The following is a 10699-nucleotide window of genomic DNA, read 5'->3' as shown; positions in this document are numbered from 1 at the left end:
TAGATTATTCAAATGACAAAAGACGTAGGTGGAGTACTAAGTGACTGTTCTATCACTGTTCATAAATGTTTGTCTTCCCATGTATTCATCAAACACAGTCCCTACATAAAGGATATAGAGGGTGTTTAAGAAGTAGATCAACCCTAGCCAAACTTATTTTGCAAAACATATAATGTTTATGTGTATGCATATGTATACACATATAAGTATGTATGTATAGCTATATAGGTAATACACACACATATATGATACAAATGACTATTCCTCCAACTACTCCTACAAAATGACTACTATAAAATCCATTTGCCCTTAATCAAGCTGTCTCAAGGGTGCTGGCTTTGTCAAGTGTCTAATGTAAACAATATGAAAGTAAATAGTGGAAGACATTCCAAGATAGTATTAGCACAATTGATTTATTGATGATTGCACAATGGGAGGTTATCTTTTGTTAATTGACTCAGTAAATAAGCTTATAGACATCCCTTGTGGAAAAAAAGTTCCCACCCTTCAACTCCCCCTATCCCCCCCCCCCTTACTTTGGAGAAGGTAAGGTAACTGGATCCTAATTTTTGAGCCTTTCACTTTACCTTATAAAATGTCACAGATCTTCTAGGACATAGACACAGATTATCAATATTAACTATTTTCTGGAATTTAGCAACTTTTGTATACTGAGAGAAGATTGGAAAGGGCATGCATTTCTGTCATATAATGAAAATTCTTTCTCTTTTTCTTTCAGACATATTTTAAAATGCAAGAACACTTTGCTGAATGACAGCTGGATAGAAATGTTGTCTGCCACAGATAAAAAGAAAAGGGTAGCAAGGCTGCTGTTTTATAAATCTAGATTGGGTATCCAAGATGTACACATAGACATATGTTTGATATGGATAAACTTTAAACAGGTAGTGATTGAACACTAAGTAAAATATGTCAAGTTTTCCATTGACAGTGATACATTCAGTGCAGTCTCAAAACTGCATCCATCATTTGGGAATTCTACATGGAAATCAATAACAAGAAAATCTTTGCCAATTCTTAAAAGATATAAAAAACTATGCCATCCTAGATGAACCATGGTAAAGACATGCTTAACATTTTAGATTTATCTGGATAGTATTATTTTCTGAGTTTTTGTTTACATGATAGACTTCAAATAATTATTAATTTTTCTTTTATTTAAACTCTTCAATATTATTATTTATCTTTTCTGTTTTCATTTTGCCACTCAGTTATATTTTCCCCTTTGTCTGGGACACTGCTTTACTATCAAATGAATAATTTGATTATTGAAATGAACTTTTAGGATAGTAAATAAACTTTTGCACAAAGCAAAATAACCAATGTATCTTGTGAAGGATAAAAAGTATGGTCCCTTTCATCTATGGATAGTTTTCTTATGAAAATGACAGAAAAGGAACTTTTGTTTATTCAAAAGAGTTATAATTCAAGTATAAAGACCATTTTTTGGATAAAATGTGAGGTTATAAAGTTGGCTAGGAGGACCAAATAGAGAAATTGTAATGCTAAACAAAGAATTTGGAGAACCTATTTGAAGTAAAACGTACATTGTGGTCACTCAGTTCATTTGTTGACAATTATGTTTAAAGTTAGCAATATTGAAACCAATGGGATTAAAATGAATTTTGTGGGTTTTACTTCATAAAATAAAAAGTGAGTCACTTTCCCCCTAGAGGTGGTAGTGGGCCATCGGATAATTTGAAGAACACAGAAAAAGAGAAAATAATGGTTAAGTAAAACAAAATGAGGAGGCAATAGCAGAAACAGTCATTGGATAGGAAGATTTTAAAAACCATAATATTTGGGAAATTGATGACTGGAAGAAAAGAATTGCTTTGTGGACCAGAGGGAAAAAAGTCTAGGAGTCTTCTGATTGTAAAACAATTTTTGAGAAAGGTAAAATCTCTCAGTAGTGCCTGGTTGTTCTTTTTTTGCCCCACCTAGGGAACAAGAAAAACATATGGGGAATGACAAGTTTTAAGATGAGTTCTGCTTGGATTGGATGATATAGATAGTTGACAGGATGCTGCAGTCCATTTGATTGGGAAGCTGGTTGGGTTTGTCTGCCTTGCCCAGAGAACCAATATGCGAAACTTTGCATTTCTCTGGTTCAAAAGGAACTTTTTGTCAGTATAATAGAGTAATATTTCTTCAATACCCTTTAAAAGGTAATTGTAAATTTCCAAAGCTTATTACTTCTTTATCACTTCATGAATAGTAAATGAGCAGATTTGCATAGGAGTGGAGTGGTAATGAGGGTGAACAGTTATCAGAGAAAAGGCTTTATGTGGTAAAGATTGTTCTTGAAGTATTCTGGACTGCAAAGTCTAGAGTTGCCTCGAATACATGAGCTATCCTTAGTCATGTGTCTCTCTGCTAGATTTCTATAATTATGTACCCCACTCAACCCCATGTATCCTCTATGCATGAGTGAAAGTGTGATTAAAGTTTATGAGTTAACTTTAACATATTCATTATTATTAAATTTGGATTTATAATGAGTAACTATGATGCATTCATTACTAATTATTGCTTCTACTTCATCATCAAGGAAATCTTTTATGCCTAAGAGTTAATAGTGTGATCATTGCAATTGATTTTGTTTAGGGAGGAATGATAATAGTTGGGGCTCATGAACTACATTGGTGAATGAAGGACTATATGCCACCCTTCTCCCAACAAAGTTATACTGAGGTTCCTGAGAGAGTTTGAGTTGTAGGAAAGTGGTGTCCCTTTTCAGGAAACCCAGACTTGTCAACATGAAGTCAATTGGAATAAACAAACTAACCCAGAAAGCAAGTAGGTGACCATGTCACATGTCGGCTGATACATTAGAATCAAATTTTTGCTATTAGCTCATTGATGCTTAAAACTATCTAGAAGTTTTTAGTAACCTATGTTTCAAAACTCTAGAACACACAACCTAATTCTCTAGCTAAGTTTTCCAACTAAGATTAAAATAGAATTATAATAACCTTAAATACAGTGAGAAACAAGATGATGCCATTTTTGCTAGGGATAAAAATATTTTAAGGAGCTGTTTATAGTCCAGTTTCATGTAAATTATTTATCCTTTTAATGTCCAAAGTAGAACTGTTTGCAGTCATCATCAATTTGAGATACAAATTCAAATTCTGTTTGCCACTTTTTAGAAAAGCACATGATCATTCTGGGTGGAAAGAAAACCCCCAATGCTATTTTTTAAAATTTCAACAATTGTAGTGTCAAATGAATAGCTTCTTTAAATTCTTAGATGATGCATGAGAACAGTTTGTGTTTGCATTAGCATTAAAGGAAAACCCTCCTAACCATAAAAGTCACATAAGAAATAAAACATTTGGTTATGAACAAAACCAAACTTGCAGGTGTGCTAAAAATGACCGGTGGCATTCCTTGTGTGTGCTTTACTCCTGAAAATCATTTCATTTCCCAGCAAGGAATCTCCTAAATTTAATGAACATGCTACTTTAGGGGAAGGAGTGGCAGTGGTGAAGTAGGAGTAATTTTGTTTCTTGTTTCACATGCTATGGTTCACTTAATGAATGTAATGTCCTTCCTAATAGGATTTAACCAAAATATCTATCCCTAACTTTGTCACACACACACACACACACACACACACACACACACACACACACACACACACATAGTGTACATAGATACCTTTAGATAGTTATTTTAAATACTGGCTGCCTGGTTACTGTGCAAAAGTCTGTTCTCCCAATTTTCTAAATGGTAATCCTAGAATTATCCTGGCTCAGAAATAAATGAAGAACTCGTGTACAGGACTCAAATTTCCTTACATAGGTTGTAACTCAATAAGGATTAAGTGCCAATATGCAAAACTTCTCAAAGGTTCATAGATTGTATTGCCAATTCCTATACATTCTTTCATGCCCTTTCTCCTTTAAAATCAGTTTAAGATTGTTTTAATAGGGATTCAAAAGTGAAGTAATTTAGCTCATTTAAAGGTATTGTATTCATCAAGGACAAGGTGCTATTCAACCTCTACTGCCTGTACTTTCTTTGCATGATGCCAATTCAGTAGGAAGAAAAATCATTCAAATTAGTTGTTTGGTATGATGCAGACAAAACAGGTGATTGACTACAATTTCTAGTTTTCAACCATTTCTTCTGATGCTATGTTGACAAAAATCTGAGTAATTCTGGGATAATTTATCTATCCTTCTATACCTCAGCTTCCCCACTTATCCAATAAACTTAGTGATATATGCTTTATTGGTATATTTGATAATTATAAATTAGATATCTCAAATGCACTTGGAAATTTTCAGAGAATATCATGAAGGACATCCAGAATGATGCTGCTTCTAAAATGAAAGAATGTGTTCTCAAAATTTTGGACAGAATCTGTGTTCATTTATATTTTAATTCAAGTTTTAATCTGCTGAAACCAAAACTTATGGTCTTCCTTTCCCCTCTCTTTTCTCTAATTTCATTCCTTGCTTTATTCTTTGTGGTTCCAATTAATCATGACTTAATCATTCTACTGAATATGAGAAAGGGAAGGAAAGAGAGACAGCAGACAGAGCTGAAGAGACCAAGACAGAAAAAGAGATAAACAGATACAGAGAAGAGAAGAGAAGAGAAGAGAAGAGAAGAGAAGAGAAGAGAAGAGAAGAGAAGAGAAGAGAAGAGAAGAGAAGAGAAGAGAAGAGAAGAGAAGAGAAGGCTGTTTAGAAACATAGAGCTGGGAAAAAAGGAATTCCCAATAATGTGACAGATAAACTTGTCAATGATCATTCATTTTGGTGTCTTCTAATATTTAGGATGAAACTCCTGCATGTTATCACCAGTGGGCAGATAAGAGAGTATCCAGAGGATCTAAAAGGAAACTACTAAATTACAAAAGAGTATGAGTTGACACTTAACCTAGACATTGAATTATTGTCTTAAGTGTTTGTGTAAACTTAAAAGATTTGTTGGGAAAAAAAGAGATTTTCTCTGTTTTAACCTTTAGTGTCTAATGGTGATAAATGTGAACCTTAAGAATTTCATCTTTTTGAAATTTGCATTTTTAAAGAGAGGGTAAAAAATATGGAACTGAGGAGTAATGACTTGGTCAGTAGTAGCCTAGTAGCCTAGTATCTTTTAGAAACAATCGTGTAAGTCTCAATAAGAAATTCAAATTTTCCTCAGTCATGAGTTGTCTTCAATTAAAAAAAAGCTGCATCTTACTTTCAGAAATGCATACATTATAAAAATATATAGATAAAGATATGAACACATATATACATTTCTGTGTATATATTTATATAGTTGACAAACATTTATTAATGAGTTGCTCAATTTAGGTAAGCTAAAATTATTTAATTAATATTTATTTGATAATTTTTATAAATATAAAAATAGAGAAGATACTAAAGGTTTTTTAAAAGAGAAATCCATTTGAATATATAAACCTAATTAACTGTGTTCTTTCCATTCAATTCAATGGACTTTTAATAAGCACCTATGTTAGTCACTGATGATACAAAGATGAAAAACTATACCATCCTTACCTCTGCCCCCCACAGAGCTTAAAGTCTAATATAGAGTATCTTATTAAATAACAGAATTTGAAATTTCATTTTTTTCTTTAAGGGTCAGCTATGGAAAGTTTTTGAGCAAGGAAGTAGTAATGTGGTATAAATATCATTAAAATAATAGCAGCAACAATGAAACTTTAATAAATTTCTTCAAGGTTCACAGAGCACTTTCCTTTTCACAGAACCAGGCAGAATGAGGGGCCATGTAACCCAACCTATATCTGACAATTCACTCATAGTAGATAGCACAGCTATAAATCATTTTCATTTTATAGGCCAGGAAACTGAAACTCAGTGAGTTTAAATGATTTGCTCATGGTTTAACAGATAGTAAGTAAAGGACCCAAGAGTCAAATCCAGGTATCTTGATTCCTAGGTCAGTTCTTTTTCAACTATTCCATTCCATTCTATGTTTCAAAGATTATTTTGGCAGCTGTGTGGAGAGATGGACTAGATAAGGGAGAGACTGAGTGGAAAGGCGGCTAGTTAGGAAAATAATACAATAATCCAGGTCAGAGATCATAAGGACTTATATTAGGTAGTTGTAAGTGTGAGTTAAAAGAAAATGAAGAGAGAAGTATTAATGTAAAATCAACAGAAGAGCTAAAGGTAATATTAATGTTTCAAGCTTGGGTGATTGAGAATATTTTGATATCATCAATAAAATAAAAAGTCTAAGAAAGGACATGTGATTTGAATATCCTGAATTTGAGGTACCATCATAGCATCCATGTCTAACAGGCAATTGGAAATTCAAAGGATATCCATATTTAGAGGGAAAAGTAGACAAAGCCAAGAAGGTCTAAAAGTGGTCAAACAGTCTAGGTCAATCACTTCACTTCTATAAACAAACATTATCTTCTATGTACAAGACACTGAATTTAATATAACTCAGACAGGATGACCAAAGTCAGGGAAGGAAAGACTATCAAGGAAGGAGTGATGCTCAAAAGTTTAGAAAAGTCATGATTCCCCAGAAGTTACCTGAATAAAGGATATTCAATTTGATGATTAAACAATAATTTGTGATTGCCTTTATTTTCTATGATTATTATATCATATAATGGATTAATGGTCCCTGACTATAATGTCTTGCATACCCCAGGAACTACATAAATATTTGCTGAATGAATGAAGGTAGGAAAGTCTAATCTGAATCAAATCAGGTTACTCCTTAGGTGGAAATTGCCATTAGCATCAACTATATTATAATAGAGGTTATAATTTATCTATTCTTGCTCATTTTAAGACAACCTCTGGGGAAATAATTGTTACTTAAACAGGGCTGTTTTTGGTATAAAATGGGTCAATCTTGGCTAGCTGTGATTTTTTAAAGGCTTCATAAAATCTTTCTTCTTGTGAATAATAATGATGCAATGGGCCTCAGTTTCCCATTCTACAAAGTAAAGAAATTTGATGAGGTGATATTTAAGGACCTTTCTAGTTCTATAGGATTTTTTAAATTTGGAGTTGTTTTCATTTTAAAGACACACAAAATTCTCACTGGACAATGATGTACAAAATTCCCCTTAATATACATACATACATACATACACAAACACACATTTGTACACAGAGAATTCTGTAATTTTTTAAATATGAGATTCCACATCTTTTCCAAGAAACTTGGCAGAATATCTGTGAGGTCAAGAACTTTCTAAAGATAATAAATATAGCAGAGAGCATTGGCCAAGAAATTCAGAAACATAGGTCCTAATCTCTCTTACTTCCCCCCATATGATCTTTAGTAAATCATTATACTTCTCACAGAGCCAATTTCCTCACCTCTAAGATATAGAAATTGGAGTCAATTTCTAAGGTATCTTCTGGCTCAAATATCGTGAACCTTCTTAATTCTTCTCCTTCAAATTTAAATATTTTATCCTGTATTAAATCTGCCTAATATTCCATCACCACTCTCTACTGATTAGAATAATTAATTTATTAATTATTTTATGATTTGGATACTGAAGATATGAAAGTGGACTTTTATTCTAATCATTGAGTTCATATAGAACTTAAAAAATTTCAATTTGCTTTTACATATTAGCTTTCCTAATTTTATAATTATGATACTTTGGTATGTTAAATAGCATTGTTATGCTATTTAAATGAGAAAGTTGAATCACACCAATTTTAAGCTATAGTCACACAGCAAATCAATAGCAGAATTTAGACCTGAATCTTTAGCTTTCTTGACTCCTAGGCTAGTGCTCTTCCCACTAGGCATATAACTTTCTTAGTTATGTGACTCTGGAGTCACATTTGCAATCATCATTAATCAGGAGAGTCATATAAATATTCTAATATAAAATTTAGAGCTCTTGAAGAGTCAAAATTTACACTTGAAGGGGTCACATGCAACTCAAGAGTGATGGTCAGAGTATCACTATTCTGGTACCTACTGAAATGTAAGTAGTGTAATTATAGTGTCTTTTCCATATCTATGATGCTGGCAATCTCATGCAATTCTTCTTCCATGTATAGTATATATAGCATATAATAGTATATATATGAGATAGATAGACAAATAGATAGATGATAGATAGATGACAGATGATAGGTAGAAAGATGCATACCTACATACATATATAAACAGTTATAGACAGACAGTTTATAGATCCAAATAGGCTATTAAAAATAATCTATTTAGTATGTTATATCAGCAAAATGTTTTCAGTGAAGGAAGGATTTCTAGAATATGAAAGACAAACTGCCTTTCTAATAACTCATGGATGTGGTGGCTACTATGTAAATCTCTTTATCCAATCAATCAGTCCTGAAATAAAATACACTGAACTGATGCTTGGTTGGAATATAAATTCCCAGTCACATGAGCTTTTATGACTTATAATACAGAAAAAGGATTTTTTTCCTCTTGTAAGATGATATCTGTTGGGCTCATTAGTGTCAGTGAAATATTTTGGAATCTGGAGCTTATAAGGTAAACAGGTTATTATATTCAGGGGAACCATCTCTGAAATAGTTAACATGGTTCATCTGATGACATTAGCTTTGTAAGTAATTTCCATGATGTCAAGGGCACACTGGAGATTAAAGGGGGATTAAGGCCTACTTGCACAGTCAAAGCATCACAGTAAATTGACTTGACTTGGCAGGCTGCACCTAAAGTTGGCAAGTTTTCACTAACTAATCATATAAAATCCAGGTTTGTGGTGTTAGTTAGACTATACCTTCACAACAGCCAGGAAATGTTAAGCTTTCAAGGTGGGAGGTTTAAAAGGCTGGTTAAGGGGAGGGCAAACTGTCAAGGAGAATTTCTCAATATCAAGGTGCCAAGAGATTCTAAGCAAAGTAATAGCCCTTTTCTATTTTTGGATAGTACTTCCAAAAGAATTTGAATATATGTCCAAAATATCTTCTCAGCAGTCCTTTAAAAAAAAAATTCCTGAAAAACAAACAAACAACAACAAAAACTGTCATAGTGGTCACTAATGCACTTTTCTGTGAAAGAAGTATGGCTTGACCAGGAACTCTACTGAATAAAGATGAGTTTATATTTTAAAAAGGAAACAGCTGGATGGCAAAAGCAAGGGAGGTAGGCAGCTCTTGTTTCATTAGCTAAGGGAAACTCAGGGGCCCCAGAGAGAACAACTGGGATAGCAGCCATGACAGAAAGAAAAAAAGGAAACAGAAGATCATAAAGAACTAATAATGAAAAATGGAAAGTGAGAAAGAGCCAAGAAAAACAAGCAATAAATAGATTTGAAAAGGGAGGAAAGAGGAAAAGAAATAGAAAGCAGGAAGGCAGGAAAGAGGCAGTGAAGAGAGCATGTGCGTTTCATTTTTTAAAATTTAATAATTCTGAAAAGTATTAAAAGCCCGGTGGAAAAAAAAGTGAAAGATAACCTTTCAGATACAGGTTTTATTTCTTTATGTCATTCCAGAACCCATTTCAATGCTTGGAGGAAAAAAATTAAATAAGCTCAGAAGGTTAAAGTCAGTGTATGTCAGTGTATAATGTACTAGTGTTGGCCTTTTTTTTAAAGTTCCTTGCCTGATGGTGCAGAGAGGAAGTGATTAGTTTGACAAAGTAGGATCTAGACCATTTCGAATCTGATGAATCAGAGTTCTCTAAGAGTAGCATATAAAACACATATGCTATGATTGTTTAGAAATATCTAATAAAATTTTACCTATATAGCAATTATTAACATGAATTTGTATCTAATGAGAAGGAGTGGTTAACAAACTCACTAGTCTTTCTCTAAACAGTTTCAGATGAAGTAAGAGTGGATTTAAGGAGGGGCTTGGATGAAAAACAGATCCTAGTCTGTCCTTTGTCTTGAAATCTGTTCAATGTGATAAAATATACAAATGAAACAAATTCTATATAATTCAAGGCAGAACAAGTGTTGTTGTTGTTGTTGTTTAAACCACCCTACTATGGAATCCACAGTAATCCTGAAGTTTTAACTAGTTTGCAGATGACACCTTACTAAAAAAATGGTGCTATTTTTAAAAAATACAGTAGTATTCATTAGCTTTTAATAGGAACAGTTGTTTAAGGGGAAAAAAATTAGCTTGCTGATGCATACTGGAATGTACATTAATCTTGTTAATGACAACATAGTTAATGGTTGGCAAAACATTACTTCTGAATTAACCTTTCTCTTGAGGTAGCCATGCTTGAGAAGTAAAGCCAGGACACAAAAGATACACGAAAAATGCATGAAGACGGGGATACAGGATTTCCTATGATTTTATGTTGTTCTTAATTAGGAAGCATATTGGCAGCAAATGCTAACATGTGTTAGGATGTTTAGCTGTAGCCAAATAAATGTTTTCTATTACAACTCTGAATTCCTTGCCTAGTCAGAGCCCATGCTGTTCTGCTCATGTCTTACAAAAACCCTTTATAAGTCATCTTAGGGCCAATTTTCTGTTGGCTTATACAGGGCAACTACTTTAAAAATATGTATAGATTTGTAATTTTAAAGGGTTACCTTCCATGCTGGAAGGTTAGATGATTTAAATACATACAATACACACATATATACCTACAGTCACAGAAATTCATATATGTATGTATGTATGAATGCATGTGTGAGAACACCTTTGGCTAGTGACTTTTGCTTTCCTAATGGTAGGCACTTAAGTGAGTGTCA

General features: G+C 33.1%; 1 long non-coding RNA gene across 32 annotated transcripts in view; it reads left to right on the top strand.

The window, feature by feature from the left end:
- LOC141521529 (uncharacterized) overlaps window positions 1-9724 on the top strand; it is a 179679-nt gene extending 169955 nt beyond the window's left edge. For 19 of the 32 annotated variants that reach the window (XR_012477967.1, XR_012477973.1, XR_012477968.1 and 16 more), the window contains one exon: window positions 740-9716. This is a non-coding gene — a long non-coding RNA (uncharacterized LOC141521529). Of the gene's footprint in view, window positions 1-739 lie in introns of all 32 variants that reach the window. The other 13 variants (XR_012477993.1, XR_012477988.1, XR_012477992.1 and 10 more) reach the window with 7 other exon arrangements.
- The last annotated feature ends 975 nt before the right edge of the window (window positions 9725-10699 follow it).

This window comes from Macrotis lagotis, chromosome 4 (genome assembly GCF_037893015.1).
Source record: "Macrotis lagotis isolate mMagLag1 chromosome 4, bilby.v1.9.chrom.fasta, whole genome shotgun sequence".
NCBI classification, from domain to species: Eukaryota; Metazoa; Chordata; class Mammalia; order Peramelemorphia; family Peramelidae; genus Macrotis; species Macrotis lagotis.
This window is presented reverse-complemented; position numbering and strand designations above follow the sequence as displayed.